The 17,866-nt window shown below is 39.0% G+C and overlaps 1 protein-coding gene across 21 annotated transcripts in view; it reads right to left on the bottom strand.

The window, feature by feature from the left end:
- GTDC1 (glycosyltransferase like domain containing 1) overlaps nucleotides 1-17,866 on the bottom strand; it is a 404,727-nt gene that overhangs the window by 302,658 nt on the left and 84,203 nt on the right. For 19 of the 21 annotated variants that reach the window (XR_007154565.1, XR_007154566.1, XR_007154567.1 and 16 more), the window contains exon 3: nucleotides 2,683-2,741. The exons of the other annotated variants lie outside the window; for them this stretch is intronic. The gene's annotated coding sequence lies outside the window, so the exon portion shown is untranslated. The remainder of the gene's footprint in view (nucleotides 1-2,682; nucleotides 2,742-17,866) is intronic. 21 annotated transcript variants of the gene reach the window in all.

Raw genomic sequence — 17,866 nt, 5'->3', positions numbered from 1 at the left:
TTACCTAAACTTATCAGACATTCTAAAAATGAGTATTCAATTCACAAATGCTAAAAGCTGACCCTGAGTTTTAGACAAAAATAGAAAACAATGGCAGACTTTTGGGTTTCAACAAGAGCTATCTTGGCATAAAAATCCATTTAAAACCACCAAGTTATCTTCAAGAGTTTCCATTCAAGTAAGAAGCTGCGAAGGAAGACAGGATTCCAATCAATCAAAAATACCATGTCAACGGGACCAAAGTTAGCAATATTCAGAAGGGTTTTCTGAAAAGTGTGGCAAAAATGCCAACTGTGAAGGAAATCTCTAAGAGCTGGAAAAGGGAGATTTAACACAAGCTTCCCTAAGGAACAATGCCATTTAGTAAACAGGGAAGTTGTGAGGAGAACGGTGTTTCTATTTAAGAAAAAGTTGCTTTGTTGTTCTCCTATGGTGCTCTACATGAAGGAAGAGGAAAATGAAGGAAAAGAAATGGGAGAAGCAGGAGAGACTAAGCCTGCTTGCCTTCCTTCAGTGGCGCTGGGAGGGTAGACCCTCTGCCTTATGAAAACCACTGCCAGAACCAAGCTACACAAAACATTTTGGCTGCCAGCCTAGAACAGTGCCAGGCTGTTTTTTATTTTGTGCTAGACTCCCTCAATTGAGACAGTGTGGGATTGTCACTTTGATGCACATAGAGAACAAAGAATAATATAGTACAGGGCCGGGAGGGGGGAGGATTTTTTTTGCCCCTTAAAGTCAGGTTAGCATTTTGTTTTCTTTGACAGGTCTTGAAAAGACTCAAGAAACAAAAGTTACGCTGAAGAATCTACCAATTGCGTAAAGAAATTAACTTGGGTACAACGCTGTCGGCAGTTTAAAGGCACATGAGAGATTAACATTTTTTAAAGAATCAGACCTAACGGGGTCCAGGTTACATGCTTACCTATTCAAGAAGCCAGAGATCAAGAAATATGTGACTCACAATCACATGATCTTATCTAAAATCTGATAGATGAACGAAGGCCATAAAGTCAGACAGAAAACTAACAGAAGTGTCGTAATTTTTAGGTCACTATTCAGAGGCAACTGTGTCAGCTGTTATTCTGACCTTGATTTCCTCAAAATAAAATAACCTGATTAAAAGATTGTAACAGTAGTATCTGAATATTTTATGCGTTTACAAGAAAAGAGGTGATAAATGATCAAAAATGTTTAAAGGATTAAACCACAAATCATCTAGAAAGTTGCCACAGAGACAAACAGGAAAACCGTCTCTTCTATCCTATTCAATTCTGTACTAGGAGCAAAGCTAACACAAACGAGAAAGCCGAGCGTGTGCTGTCGCAAGCTTCAACTAAATACACTACCTGAATCTGGTGAGTAAAAACACCAATAAGCCATCAGCTAGAGGTATGACCCTCTTCTCTCTAATGTACAAGATAAGTAGAGGTAGAAGTCCATTTTCTACAAACCAAATGAAAAGAAAAAATGAACTGTGACAAGCCCAGATCCCATGCTGGCATATTTTACACTAAGCTCAGCATCATCTAGAAGCAGTATGCTTCTCCCTGCCAATCAGGACAGGAACAAAGTTGTGAAACTAATACAGCATTGATGAACAGCACCAAAGCTCCACTTGTCCCTTCCTCCTGTACATCTCCACTGAACCAGGTGTTACAAGAAGACCAACGACTGTTACAGAAACAGCGAGAACTAAAGCACTTGCCTCAGATGTGACACACAGAAGCATGAGGCATTACCACCTGAACCTATCTAATTTCCCACAAAATGATCCCCCGCCCAGTTTTGCTCATGGCCACAGATTCTGACAGCAAGTCACGATCGGTGTTGGGAAAAGGGGTGGGAGTGGGAGAGTGTGGAAAAGAAACCGAATGAGAACAGTGGCCAAACTTCACAAACAATACACAGCCCAGGCTTCTCTTATTATTCAAATTGGTGCTGTGCACCACACTTTGGGAGGACAAACCCTGTGGGAAAGGTTTCAGGTACCAAGATTTACCCTGGGTGGCATGGGCTGGTCTGCCACAGAATCGAAAAATGTATCATTTCACTCTTCAGTGTTCTCCTTACGTTCCCTTTCTCTCCTCTTGTGTGTACCGGTGATGCTATTACTGCCTGTTCACTGATAGTTGTAGGCAAGGCATTCATGTTTTGCCAAAGTGGCCCAGAGAAATGATGTCTGGCTGGCTTTAGTTCAATGAGGAATCTGACGCAAAACCAGGAAGGAAGAAAAATGAAAGTATGTAGAAGAAGCCAGGCGATAACATGTTTTTTCTGTTTATTAATGATGCAGATGAAATGGGGGAAAATCTAGAAAAAGCAGCCAAGCCGACTGAATTACAAAGAAAGATTAAAGGAGTTAAATGTGTATAACTTGGCTGACAACCAAGGAACAATATGAGAGCTGTCCACAACTCTCCAAAGTATATACATAAAAAGAAGAGCAGAGAATTTTTATCTGCTACAGAAGTGTGAGTATATGCAATAATAATGAGATAAAATTAAAATAAAGAAATCTGACTTCAAGCAGCAGAGGAAGTAATCTGGTAAAACTTCAGAAATATTTATCATCTCACTGACCCACACTGCAATAAAGAAAGAACAGATGATAGGAAACACCCACATACTGACAGAGGACTGACTCAGTGGACAAATTAAAATGAAGTCCCATTTGCTCACCTGATGATCCAGAAACAGTGATTTCCCTCTTTACATATATCCAATCTAATCAGAGGTACCTGTGAGATCAAAGGACGTAATTAAGATATTATCTTCAAAATAAGCCCAGCCTAAATTCTGAATCCTTATCTGGACAACAGTTTGCTTGGATGATCCAGTATTCTGATTCTTGAATATTCCAAGATGGAAGAAGAGTCTCCAAGGACAGAAATGTTTTGAGTCTTAACTAATAAGAGCTTTTCTTTTCAATCATTCAAGTTTTCCCAAATCAGTTATAACTCAAAACTAAGAAGAATTCAGATTAGAGGTCCTTAACCTTGGTACATGGATGAACTTTAGGAGTCTATACACTTCTAAATGATATATGTAAAATGTGTGGGTTTATGTAAATGGATACCTCTCTGGAGAGAAGGTCAATAGTTTGTCAGATTTGTAAAAAGCTCCATAATCCAAAAAGCTGTCAAGAACCTCTGCTGAGGATAGTCTAAGATCTCAGAGACAGGTTGGAATGCATATGGATAATCAGTCCAGGTCTGGGGTTTTCACTCCAGGGAAACAATGGAGGTACACAGACACTTCTGTATCTGGGTAAATACCGTAAGTACACTACTTTCTGGGAGAGCTTTATATCAGGTGTGAGCTGTTACTTAACTTACACAGCTCTGTATTCTCTGCAAGCCATGCACAGTGAAGACAGTAAGATCTTACAATACACCCAAGGGTGGATATTGTGACTTTCCTATGCTGTATACATTAAAGTCAGAATCCTTAGGTCCATCAATACTGACAGGGTCAAAACTAACATAGTAATTCATCCAAAAAGGATCTGTATGGCAAATAAAAGGGAAGAGCTAGCAAAGCAATGAGAAATATGTCTCCCAAACAGTATACGTAGCATAAAGTCACAGGATCACCAAAAGCATCTCTAAAAAGAATTATCTTAATTAAATAGTACTCACGAAGTCCAAATAACCTATTTCAGAAAGAAATCAGTATGGAGACCCTTCCAGCCACCAACTCTGAACAAGACAAAAACATTCACAGCCACAGAAAGAATCCTGAGCTGGAGTGTCACCAAAAAAGGAAAAAAAAAAAACAAAGGACAAAAAAGACAAGAGAAAGGCTCAGAAGACGTAAATCAAGTAGAAGGAGAACACAAAACAAAACTTTTGAGGTGGGCTATTACAAATAATGATCTTGTAATACATTTCCTCGAAAAATCATTTTCTTATTTAGACATTCACCTCTTGAGCATCTACTAGGCACGGCACTGGTTGCTGGGAATTCAGCAGTGAACAAGACAAAACTTGCCCTGCTAGAGCTTGATTTTGGGAAGAGAAGGAAGGATGCAAGGAGACATACACATCAGCAGTATCATTTCAGTTTGTGATACATGATATGAAAGAAATAAGATGATGTGACCAAGGCATTGGAGAATGGCCTACATCTATCCAGTACGCCACAGATGTCCACTCCAGTTCTCAAAGTTAGTCAGGGTCTTAGGAAATGGAGGCTGAGAAAGGACCACAGGGACAGCGAGTCAAACCTCTTCATTTCAGAGAGGACAGGAGAGGGAGAGCTACTCTGGAAGACAGTATATATCACAACCTCATTATCTTCAAACATCAAAATACACACACCTAGACTGAGTTATAATTTAATGATACACTGTCTACCTTTAGAGGAGAAGCCTGAGAACAAGTAACTGAACAGCATTTCTGAATCTTTTAAAAAATTGGCAGCTACTGTGCACTTGGTACCCTTAAGATCCAACACAAAACCACATTCTATCCAAATTCTTGGCAAGTTCCCTTCTATTTTTTTTCAATTGTTTTTCTCTTCTACAGATAAATTTGATCAATTTCTACTGTTAAAGGAAGATGGGCAATGGGGAATGTGGGGAGGCATGGTAGCCAACCTCTAAGAGAGCCCCAAATCCTCACCTCATGAAATTCATGCCTTCATGTAGTTCCTTCTCATTGTATGAGGGTTGGTTTGAATGAAAAACAGAACGCCCTGGAAATGCTGTTATCTGACTTCTGAGGCTAGGTCCTAAAAGATACTACAGCTAGCTCCTTGCTCTCTTGGATCACTCACTCTGGGTGAGGCAAGTTGCCACATCATGAGGACAAACAGCTCTATGGAACAGTCTACATGGCCTCTTGCCAAAGAGCCAGAATAAACAAAGGCTTACATGTAAGCCATCTTGTAGGTGGACCATCCACAATGCTCAAACCTTCAGATGACTGGTGCCCTGAGTGAATCTTGACTCTAATTCATGACAGATCAGAGCCAGAAGCACCCAGGGTACACTCCATCTCTAGCTTGCTCTCTAGATTCCTCTACTATAAGACATCCAAAGCTAAAAACTCCATTTCCCAGATGCATTTGCATCATGCCTTCTATGGGGACCCAGATCCAAACAATCAGAAAAATCCATGCAAGACTTAGAAAACAGAAGTGAGCAAGTCAAGGTGGTGACCACCTCCAAAGAGATCAAATCTTGTAGTGAAGGCATGTTGTTCTTCTGAGAAAATCAGCCAGACACTCTAGTAAATGACCCCTAATATCACAGGTTCCTAGTAGCAAGTGACGGTGGATCTTCTACTAAAATACTGTAACTGGATGCTTCCCTTGGCTTGTGCTGTTCCTAGCTTATTAACAGTCAAGGTTAGTTCCTTGGCACTTTGGGAATAAAGCAGTGTGTAACATATCCCTTTTTGCTTAAACTAGCTGGCTGGCTGCAACTTAAACGAGCCTTTGCCTACAACTAGGAACCCACTCTATCATATACAAATTCATACAAATTCCCATCTCAGAATGCTTTCTCTCCTATTTTGTAATTCACCTTCTTCTGTGCCATTACTAACCCCTCTGCCTATGCACCGAACCCTATTCATTCGCACCTTTTCTAAAAACTGTGCTCCACCATTCTTCTCCTTTTCCCCCACTTCCAATCTTTTTCTCTCCACTGGCTCCTTCTCATTCATAAATAGCACACTTCTTTCAACACTACCAACTAGCCTGACAAGCTCCATAAAAAAAAATATAGACTCATTGCCTTCACCGGAACTTCCATCAATACTCAAACTACCACATAGCTTCCTGAGCTATCACTCTACTGAAACAGCCATTGTCAAGGTATGCTAATAATTGCCTACTTTCATTCCTCATTCTGCTAGACTTTGGCACTTGTCAGGCCTACCCACCATGCCTCCTTGAAATTCCCTTCCACTGGTATCCAGGGTGCGACCACCTAGCAGCTCTTCTCTAGCCTGAGTGTTCCCTATTTTAACTTGGCTCTTTTTCTAGGAATCCCCTGGGGCTTTATCCTCAGGGATATTATGGTTTCATTCTGTCCTTGACTTTGAGATTTCAATTACCATCTATATATTCATTGATCGCTCCCAAATCCAACCCCTCCCATAGCTTTCTTCACACCGCAAACCTATTATTTCTATCTGCCTATTAGATGCATCTAGCTTTATCAATTGTTGCAAAATATCATAAAACCCTCCCTAAACTAAAAGGACAAATTTGAAAGTAGTTGATACCCTACAACTGTCCTAATACTGTAACCACTAGCCACATGTGCCTATTAGACACTTGAAATGTGGCTAGTCTGAATTGAAATGTGCTGTAAGTGGAATATACACAGTAGATTTCAAAGACTTGGGGCAAAAATAAGAATGTAAAATATCTCAATAATTTTATATTACTTACATGTTGAAATGATAGTAACTTAGATATATAGGGTTAAATAAAATATATTAACAAAATTAATTAAACTTATTTTTTTTTACTTGTGTAATGTGGCCACTAGAAAATTTTAAATTATTGCATTGTAATTCTATTGACTGCTGCTCTACATACACAAAAAGAACACCATGAAAAAAATATACACACTAGGCTCAACCAACAAGGGAAGGAAAGATAATTGATATATATATATGTATATATTCAAGTTACCCTCACATTCAGAACTTACTATTTTATCCGGATACCTTATAGATTCATTTTAACAGTTTAGAAAAGAAGGTTAGGGGTACGTGGGAGGCTCAGTCAGTTGAGCATCCGACTCTTGGTTTCTGCTAGGGTCACGATCTCAGGGTCGTGGGATTGAGCCCCGTGTTGGTCTCTGCACTGAGGCTAGAGCCTGCATGAGACTCTCTCTCTCTCTCTCTCTCTCTCTCTCTGTCTCTCTCTCTCCCCCCCCACCACCTCTCCCTCTATCTCCCCTGCTTACTCTCTCTTTCTCTCTCTAAAATAAAATAAAATAAAATAAAATAAAATAAAATAAAATAAAAACATAAAGTAAATAAGGCTACATTCTGGAATGAAGATTTATATGGTTCCTTAAAATATACACAAATATATTCAAAATTATAAGCTTAAAAACGCTAAGTCACATCCTATAAAAACCAAATATAATCACAGCTATATCATAAAAATACAAATAGCTAATATTTGATATGCACTATGCACTTGTTATATAATTTAAGCACCGCATCTCTAAAGTAGATAATATTGTTACACCCCACTGAACAGTGTAAGAAACATAAAGCAGAAAGAAGTTAAGTAACTTGCCCAAGGTCATGTTCTTAGGCCTCAAACCAGGCAATCTGGCTCCAGATCCCATGCTCTCAATCAGTACCCTTTACAGACTCAATAGAAGTAAAATTTAAAGGAACAAAACAGTCTCAGATGGTTCCCAGCACTCTTAAACTTACCCACTCAACTAAGATCAGAAAAAAAGAAGTCAAATTAAATAAAACCAAACATGAGTAGAAATATAAAAGCTCACAGAAAAATGGAAATTCAGAAGTAAAACGAGGTGAGTGGAGGAGAGTACAAGAATGAAATAAGGAAAGAAGACACAGAAGAATCTGTTCTGAACCCAGCATGTGCAAATGAGAATTCCTCAAGAACAAGAAAGCATTACTGTGTGGACGTGGTAACTGCAAGGGCTTCAGAAACACTGCATGCCCACTGAGGCTACCGAAGAAAGGCAGAATTTGACACATAAGCATGGAACCTCCCCAAGATTCACGTGGAATTCTGCTTCACAAAGTGCAAGGGGGTGGAGTGAGGGGCAGACCTGAAACTCATTTCAGTGTTATTAAAAGCTAATAAGAAATAAGTCATACCAGAATAAGGCTATAAAACCTATACTGTTAAGTGCAGTTTGGCATTTAAAAAAAAAAAACTTCCAAAATACAATGTTCATAAGGTAAATATATAAACCAATACATGAACAAAAATAAATATATTGATTATATATGTATACATCTCTAGAAAGACACACACACACACACACACACACACACACACACACACACACTGATTACATGTGTATAAAGAATGTATTAAGGGACCAGGGCATAAGAGAGATTTCATAGCTTTTGTCACTTTTTTTTTTTTTAATTTTTTTTTCAACGTTTATTTTTATTTTTGGGACAGAGAGAGACAGAGCATGAACGGGCGAGGGGCAGAGAGAGAGGGAGACACAGAATCGGAAACAGGCTCCAGGCTCTGAGCCATCAGCCCCGAGCCTGACGCGGGGCTCGAGCTCACGGACCGCGAGATCGTGACCTGGCTGAAGTCGGACGCTTAACCGACTGCGCCACCCAGGCGCCCCACTTTTGTCACTTTTTGAATTTGCATAGAGTGAACATAATGACTATTCAAAAGTTTGTAAAATAATCTTAAAGTCCAGGATGCCGGGGTGGCTCAGCTTGGTTAACCAGCCGACTCTTGATTTCGGCTCAGATCATGATTTCACGGTTCAAGAGTTCAAGCACCAAGTCAGGCTCTGTGTTGACAGTGTGGAGCCTGCTTGGGATTCTCTCTCTCTCCCTCTCTCTGCCCCTCCGCTGCTCATGCACGTATGCATGTGCTATATATTCTCTCTCTCTCTCTCTCTCTCTCTCTCTCTCTCTCTCTCACACACACACACAAAATAAATGAATAAACTTTAAAATAATCTTAAAGTCCAAAAAAAAAAACCAGCAAAAATTGTGCTGAACAGGAAAAGGTATGGAAATCTACTTATTCATACATACAAACCTGCATAGAGGGGGTCCTTGATGGTAAAAAGGTTGAAGACTTCCAGCCTCAAAGAAAGCCTCAACATTCCATCTTCACACATCATCATCATCCCTGTTCTCCATCCCTCAGTGTCCACCACCAGAGACACAAAACAAACATGCACATACAGCAGACACTTTATTTGTTAGATGATACTGTTGGAATATTCTATCTCTGAGAGCCAGGGTGCATAAAAACATCCAAAAAGGCAGACAGAAGCACTTAAAAAAAAAAAAAAAAGGTAAAGAGAATTATAGAAGCTATCAAGGTAGAAATATATCTCATAATTTTTTTTTCTTTTTTTAATCCATTTGAAAATCAAAGATGCAAAAGTTCGGTGATAAACGCTTTCCCAAAGCTAGAAGTCTATTATTACATCATTTGCTTTACTCTTGCGAACCAGATTACCTATAGACTCCAACCTAAAATAGCAATCTTGAGTCCTTTCCTTTTGAATGTGAGGATGTTCTATGACATCTGTCATCTCACTGACCATAAGTGATGCAGCAGACAGGCCAGGAAAGTAACCCACCCCTTCCTCCTTGGCCAAGAGGTCAAGAGTCTTCTTTCCCAAAACTCTAAAGCTCGCAAGAGCCTTCCAAATGGATAAGTATACTTCTTTGGTCAGGGATATAGTAAGCCCTTTCCTTTAAACTTCTCACTAGTCAGAACTTTTCACAAAATCTAACCCCCCACACACACCAAAATGGCTTATTCGCATTAATTTTCTTTGTGTTGCCATCATTCATTGTCTTCATTTTTAATTTAGTGGTATTTTTAGCCAAATGAAACGAAATATAGTCCGTTTTTCTCAATCTGTCTCAGCTCTACTCTTTATCTTCTGGGACCCAATTCATGTGATCCTTTAACAACTATTTATTTCACACCAAACTAGATATCTCCCTAAAGCTTACCAATCTAGCCTCCAGGCATATTTCTTAAATAAAAGCAGTAGATCTTTGTAAACCTAAAATTTGCATACTAAAGGAACAAATCAACTATCAAAAGACCTAGTAGTATATAGCAGTTGCTCACCTCCAAGCAGAGTTTAAAATTCATTTCATTATTTTTTTTAAAGAAACAGCTATTGACTTTTTCCGCTTTGCAAAATACTGTGTTTGATGGCCTAGTTAAATTAGAGGTGATAGTGTGAAGCAAGTGTTTTAAATTGGTAAATTCTAAACCTTTTAATAAAAGTACATCAATCAGAAGTTTTAATAAGACTCAGCAGGACAGAGAAGAATTAACAGTCTGTAGGTATCAAAAGGGGGTGATAGGCAATGATAACCTTAATCATTTGCATAGGGATTTATAATTTCATTGCTTAAAGGTTAATGAAATTATGTGGTATTTTGCCCACTCTTATCCAGTAAATGATTTCATGCCTTGGTTTGTATATATTTATTGACTGAATCATATAACAGAAGAAATGAGTCTTTTTACCAATGTTTCTACCGCATTTTTACATATGTACTCCTATCACCATCTGCCCTAACCAATATCTGGTGCCCTAACATAAAAACATAAGATGTCCAACAGCATCTCAGACAAAAGAACAAACTCATCATCAGAATTCTAAAAGTGCAGTAAGTTGCTAAACTGACTGTTTTTAAAAAAAAAATTAGATACATTCCTGGGGCGCCTGGGTGGGTCAGTCAGTTAAGTTTGTGAGTTAGTTTGTGAGTTCGAGCCCCGCGTCTGGCTCTGTGCTGACAGCTCTGAGCCTGGAGTCTGCTTTGGATTCTGTGTCTCCCCCTCTCTCTGCCCCTCCCATGCTCATGCTCTGTCTCTCTCTGTCTCTCAATAATAAATAAACATTAAAAAAAAAAAAACTTTTTTAATTAGATACATTCCTTTATCTACTTTATGCTTCAAGTGTTGCTAAATAGTTGCTTCTGCCAAATGTTAACATAAAATCCACCCTAGAGATTAATGAAGGTATTCAGAGCACATTATTTGAGGGTGAAACTGGATGGAAAAATGCAGACAGTACACACCAATAATTAGAATAGGTAAAATAATAAAAGATTCTAAGCAGGGGCAATTGTTTTAAAACATTACAGGGCAAAACACCACACTACTTGTGGCCTTGCATCACTGAGCACCCAGGAGGTGTTCTAGGCCAGCGCTTTGCTTACTACCTAGTTCTAATGGAAAATTGCAGAGTCTAGCTTTAGGCAGGGTCGTGATTCTTACTCTGGCTGTACGTTAGAATCACCCGGAGGGCTTACAAAATAATAATAAAACAGAAATTAAGAAGCTGCTGTTTAGGCCCCACAACCAGAGATTCTATTTTGTCAGTAATATTTAGAAGCTCCCTAAGTGATTTCGTAGGTCCAGCTAGGATGGAGAAATAGAACTGTACAGCAGTGGGTCTCAAAGCGTGGTCCCTGAACGAACAGCAGCAACTGGGAACTTGTTAGAAATGCAAATTCTCGGGGCACCTGGGTGGCTCAGTCGGTTAAGCGTCAGGCTTCGGCTCAGGTCATGATCTCACAGTTTGTGAGTTCGAACCCCGCATCGGTCTCTGTGCTGACAGCCTGGAGCCTGCTTTGGATTCTTTGTCTCCCTCTCTCTCTGCCCCTCCCCTGCTCACACTCTGTGTCTGTGTCTCAATTATAAATAAAGGTTAAAAAATGAAAGAAAAGAAAAGAAAAGAAAGAAAGAAAGAAAGAAAGAAAGAAAGAAAGGCAAATTCTCAGGTCCCACCCCAGACCTACTGAACAGGAAACTCTAGACAGGGGCTCAGCAATCCATATTTTGAGGAGACTTCAGGGGATTCTCATGTACACTAATGTTTGAAAACACTGCTTTACACTCGATCTTAGCCAAAAGGCAGAGGAGCGATTAAAAACATACTGCTGCAGAGTAAGAAAAACGTGGGTTTCAATCCTCTCTCCACAATTTACTGGCTATATGACCCTTGGTCAGCTTTCTAAGCCTCACTTTCCTCGCTTGCAAAGTAACAGAGTTAGCTAACATTCCTTAAAGATGCATCATGTACCAGAGAATGTGCTTTAATAAGCACTTTATTTACATTCTACAATTCAACCTTTACAACAAGCTTACCAGGTAGATATTAATATCATTTAACCCCAAAGATTATGAAACTTATCCAAGATTACAAAGTGAGTAGGCAGAATCACATTTAAACTGAAGCTTTTCAAATCCAAAACCACTGCTCTTTCCCTATTTCACAAAATATGCTACACCGACCTCGCTTCCTTCTCTGCTTCCTTCCTTCATTTCTTCCTCTCTTCCCTCCTGTCTTACGTCCCTCCTTCTTTTGTCCCTATCTGTCTCTGTCAAGTCTTTCTCACCTTCTTTGGGAGGAAGCTTACTTTCCTATTGTAAAGCTAGAGATTAACTAGCATGTACAGTTTTACTGAGTGACTACAAAGTACCCAGCATTCTGCCATATGCCAGAAATAAAAGAATTAAGTTTTTGTAAATTTTAAATCACAGTAATGAAGTTACAAACTAGATGGAGACACGCATTTTGCAAAACGTGGGGACACTATGACTTAATTCTAAACTGGTGAGTCAAAAACAGAAGTAATTCAGGAGTTCATGAGACTGGAGCTCAGGCCAAGGCACGAGGTCGAAGGAAGTGTGGCTTATCCTGAAACAGGGTGAAAAATCTGTCCTACACAAGGGTTACAGAACAGTAGAAAACAAAGCTAAATAAGCTAAATGGATCCAGATTGTGAGTTAAGAGTAAGAAGAATTTAACTTCAGCATGGTAAAAATATAACTTTTTTTTTCCCCCACAGAATATTTTTGATGCAAGGATAGTAAAAAGGTAAAGTTAAAATCAAATCATAGGCACTGGGGCGCCAGGGTGGCTCAGTCCATTAACGTCGGGCCTTGTGCTGACAGCTCAGAGCCAGGAGCCTGCTTCAGATTTTGTGTCTCCCTCTCTCTCTCTGCCCCCCTCCTGCACATGTTCTGTCTCTCTCTCAAAAAATAAACAAACATTAAAAAAAAATTTTTTTAATCATAGGTACTTTATTCTAGAGAAGAAAAAAGAAAAATTGACCTAGGATTACACTGAGAAAAAAATTAAAAAGGAGAAAAAAAATCATTTCTATTGCTAACAGTGTTATGATCCACTCTTTGCTATAGTATGTTCCATAGACTATTCGTATGCATTACATAGTATTTTCGATCGTTCACTAATCCAACCAACACCGACTGATCACATTGAGTTAGACACTAAGGGATAAATAGATAAATACCAACCCAGGGCACATGGAGCATTTATGTAAGAGGCAGACTGCCAAAGGTCTTATGCAACATTTACATGAAGTTATCAGGAATCCTGAAGGCCACTATAGACAGACCAATTCTTAACAATGACTTTTGTGAAATTACTGCAAGTCAACAAGGTATAAGCTAGCCAAAATGTCCCACATATAACATGTAAGAGTACTTTGTTTATGCTAGTTACACAATCATGAGGTCACAAGTGGGGCATCCCTAGTTCTGGCCACACTGAGGCTTACTTCTAGCTAAGAAAGCCATGCAAATACAAAAAATGTACATACAATTTAGAGGTTAAGCTTTTTGACAAGTATATCGTGCATGCCATTTTTTGCTGAAGAACTAATGAATCACTATGCTGAGAAACCCACTGGAAGATTCTATGAAGTAATGAAGTGAAATGTGACACACAACGGACTGAACGAATGCACTAGCACTCAGGTTTCCAATTCTGTCAATGGTGGTCCAGTGCTGTAGAACACCTTCTTTAGTTCACCCTAATCGGACAGTTCCATGATGCCCATCTGTTTCTCAGAACCAATGTACGAAGCATGTACATCCATCATACGATGTTAAAAAGATAAGATGCTACAGTTATTTTTTTTCTCAGAATCCATGGGAAAAGAATCTGCTATAATATTAGAAAGTATAGTATTTTTCAAACTAAATATATTTAAGAATTAGTAATGTATCTTTAGTAAAGCTGTATATTAATAACTTATGCTAATATAACCAAAGGATTGATTTCCAGACTTAAAAGCTACTTTAAAGGTCACCTGATAAAATGCTAGCTTTTTAAGTTTTTATCCCTCTCTCCCTCTCTCTCTCTCTCTGTCTATATATATATATATATTTAGGGGCGCCTGGGTGGCGCAGTCGGTTAAGCGTCCGACTTCAGCCAGGTCACGATCTCGCGGTCCGTGAGTTCGAGCCCCGCGTCAGGCTCTGGGCTGATGGCTCGGAGCCTGGAGCCTGTTTCCGATTCTGTGTCTCCCTCTCTCTCTGCCCTTCCCCCATTCATGCTCTGTCTCTCTCTGTCCCAAAAATAAATAAACGTTGAAAAAAAAATTTTTTTTAAATTAAAAATAAAATAAAAGATATAATCAAATAAAATAAATAAATAATAAAACAATGGTATGAAAAGACCTCCAAGTGCTTTCAGTAATAAATTTCCTTGGCCCCAATATATCCAATTCATATACACTACTCTATTTTACTAAGATTCAATCACCTGTCATCTCATTTTTTAATAATATAAACTGCACATGACAATGTGGTAGGACTAAAATATTGAGACTTGAGAGTAGTTCAATTTCAATAAAAGTGGTTGGTATAAAATCATCTTTTAAAATATTCAGACCATGCCATCCAGACATCCACATGCACTTGGATTTATAAGCATTAAAGAACTTGTTTAGATTTACTGAAGCTATACCTGCTGTCAAGAAACAGAAAAGTTGTGAAGGTTGATCAAAAACAACTTTGCCTCAAGTATCATGTTAATGTTTTCCACTAACGTTGTCCTAAAAGTTAACAGTCAATGTAATCCAAAGATTTCTCTTTATTTCTATATTTAAATCATCACAGGTTTGATCAAGCATGCAAATCCCTTTAGGCTCAGGGTTCCCATCAAAATGTCTTATAGGAACATTAAAAATTGAATGGGCATAAACAACTCCAACAGTGCGGAGCTCATGACAGCCTTGCTGTGATCTTTGTGTTTCATGTGCAACAAAACTGGAGAAGTTTGCAAGGGAATATGAGCAACTAATTACTGTCTTTTGCTTGAGGGCAGGTGTGCTGATCTCTACAGGTGTCTCAACTGCAGAGCTCTGCCTACTGCACTGTCTCTTAAAGACATTCACTGTAACAACTTGCTGAAGCCCTGCAAAATATCTAAGTATCTCCTACAATACCAAACTGCTGGCTGTTCAGAAGAAACATGTAACTTCTTCTTAATGATACCATGAAGAAGAAACAGCAGTTGGAGAGACTTTAGCAATTTGTGAAAGTGTAAGAAAGTATAAAAAGTAAATAGTATCAAATTTTATCTATCAACCAAACACATTAAACAAGAACACCAATGTTGTCTTAATGAGTATAGAAAGATTTTTGATGAAAAATTGAGTTATTTTCTAAATAGGAAATAAAAAGTGGGTGCCTGGGTGGCTCAGTCACTTAAGCGTTGACTTTGGCTCAGGTCATGATCTCAGGGCTCATTAGTTCAAGCCCCAGGTCCAGCTCTGTGCTGACAGCTCACAGCCTGGAACCTGCTTCACAGTCTGTGTCTCCCTCTCTCTCTGTGCCCCCCACTGCTCACGATCTCTCAAAAATAAATAAACATTAAAAAAAATTTTTTTAATAGGAAATAAAAAAGAAAAAACTAAGGGAGTCTGGGTGGCTCAGTTGGTTAAGCGTCCGGCTTCGGCTGAGGTCAAGATCTCATGGTTCCTGTGCTCGAGCCCCACACCAGGTTCTGTGCTGAAAGCTCACAGCCTGGAGCCTGCTTCGGATTCTGTCTCCCTCCTTCACTGCCCCTCCCCCCACTCATGCTTCATCTCCTATGTCTCTCAAAAATGAATAAACATTTTAAAAATTAAAAAAAAGAAGAAACTAAATAATAATCTCATGTCGATCCATCTTTTTTCATTCATGAAAAGACAGTGGTCAATGTTGGGTATACAATTTAAGAAGGGCCAAAAAAAGATCTGAGAAGTTATCCACTATAGGAAATTGGCAAACAAAATAGTCAGCTGATGATAGGGGAGGTATTTATACCATAAACACGTGATGCCATTTACAGGATTAATGTTCCTTAAGATCTTTCCCATAACTGTAAGAAAGAAGTATGCTTAATAATGAAGAAACACACAAACCAGAGACGAACATCCTCTGCTCTGCTACTTGCTACCTGCATGATTGGGTAAGAAATTTAACCTTTCTGTGCTTCGATTTCCTCATCTACTGATAAAAAAAGACCCACCTCATCAAGGCTGTTTTTAAATGAGACAGTGTCAAGGTTAACATTCTTTCCTAGGCAATGAAACTGCTCAGAATAAGGAAATGCCTATAAATGATAATATAAGGTTTTTTCCAATTATTTTCATCTAAAATTCCCCAGTGTTTTTCTTTAACGGAATGAAATCAAGACAGTATTTCAAATCATCATTAATATCAAGCATCAATTGTATAACCAAAATATCACTGCTGTTTAAGAAAATATAACAAAAGCAAGAGTTAAAAATGTTTTAGACTGTTTTTAACGAAACCAAAAGGGAAGAAAATTTTAAAGCAAAATGTGTACAAAGTACACAAAAATAACACAGTATTTCCCAAATCAAGAATGATTAGACCCAGGGGAATGATTAGACTATAATTGAAGTAATACCCCTCCCACTCTGAGTAGACTATTACATCAGTCTTATTTCTTCAAATCTGGACAATGCAATAACCTTCTGTTCTCTCATCCTTTAAATTCCTTCTTCCTCCTATTCATCCTCCAGTTTTCAATGCCATCCTAACCACCATGAATGTCAAGAACTGACCTGCTGAGCTTTCTTTAACAGAGACCTAATTATCTCGCTCTGGTACCCACAGATCTATTCTAGAGGAAGCAAGCACACAGATAATTAAAGTGGGGCGTGTGCGTGTGTGTATGTATGCATACGCACGTGCATGCACGTACTCACACCTGCATGCAGGTGCATGCACAAAGTACTAAGAGAGGCTAAAACACAGGTCGATTCATTTTGCCTATCATAAGTCAAGGAAGGCTTCATACAGCTAACAATAGCTGGGTGAAACAGTGCCTACGAAATAAATTCAAAGGTCCATGCCATAAGCATCTGTTACTCAGTCTCTATCTACATGGTTCCACCTGTGTCCCACACTCTTCTCACACGTATCTAGATGTATCTCACATGTATCTAAACACACTCTGCTGTCACCTGGCCTCCGCATGTCCCTCTGCCTTGAATCCTTTTCATCTTCCCCATCTTTAAATTTTTTTTAATGTTTATTTTTGAGAGAGAGAGAGAGAGAGAGAAAGAGAGAGAGAGAGAGAGTAGTGGGGGAGAGGCAGAGAGAGAGGGAGACACAGAATCTGAAGCAGGCTCCAGGCTCTAAGCTGTCAGCACAGAGTCCGACACAGAGCTTGAACTCACAAACTGTGAGATCATGACCAGGACCAAAGTCAGAGGCTTAACCAACGAAGCCACCCAGACACCCCATCATCTTCCCAATCTTTAAAGTTTTAAAAACATGATACACTTATATACCCATGCATACCACTTCTACTTATTTTTTAAAAGAGTTAAAAATCAATGGCATCCCAACCTCTGTGAATGTTCAGAACTTAATCAAGAAGCTTTGGGCTTTGCAAAGGCAAGGAGAAAGACAATGTTAATTCCTTCAAAACTTCTGAAGGAGGGGCGCCTGGGTGGCTCAGTCAGTTAAGCGTCCATCTTCGGCTCAGGTCATGATCTCGAGGTCCGTGAGTTCAAGCCTCACGTCGGGCCCTGTGTTGACAGCTCAGAGCCTGGAGCCTGTTTCAGATTCTGTGTCTCCCTCTCTCTCTCTGACCGTCCCCCATTCATGTTCTGTCTCTCTCTGTCTCCACAATAAATATTTAAAAAAAAGCAAAAAAACTTCTGAAGGAAAGTGATTTACAATGTGAAATGTTATTATTCAGGCAAAAATATCAATCAAGTGAGAAAACTGAAAAAAAGGTATTGTTCTCTCACGTAATCTTTCTCAGGAAACTATTACAGGATATATACCTCAACAATATAAGAGTAAGACAAGAAGGAAAACAATGAGATTCAGGAAAAGCCAA

This window comes from Prionailurus viverrinus, chromosome C1 (assembly GCF_022837055.1).
Source record: "Prionailurus viverrinus isolate Anna chromosome C1, UM_Priviv_1.0, whole genome shotgun sequence".
Lineage (NCBI taxonomy): Eukaryota > Metazoa > Chordata > Mammalia > Carnivora > Felidae > Prionailurus > Prionailurus viverrinus.
The sequence above is the reverse complement of the archived record's forward strand: the minus strand, read 5'-3'. Positions and strand labels throughout refer to the sequence as shown.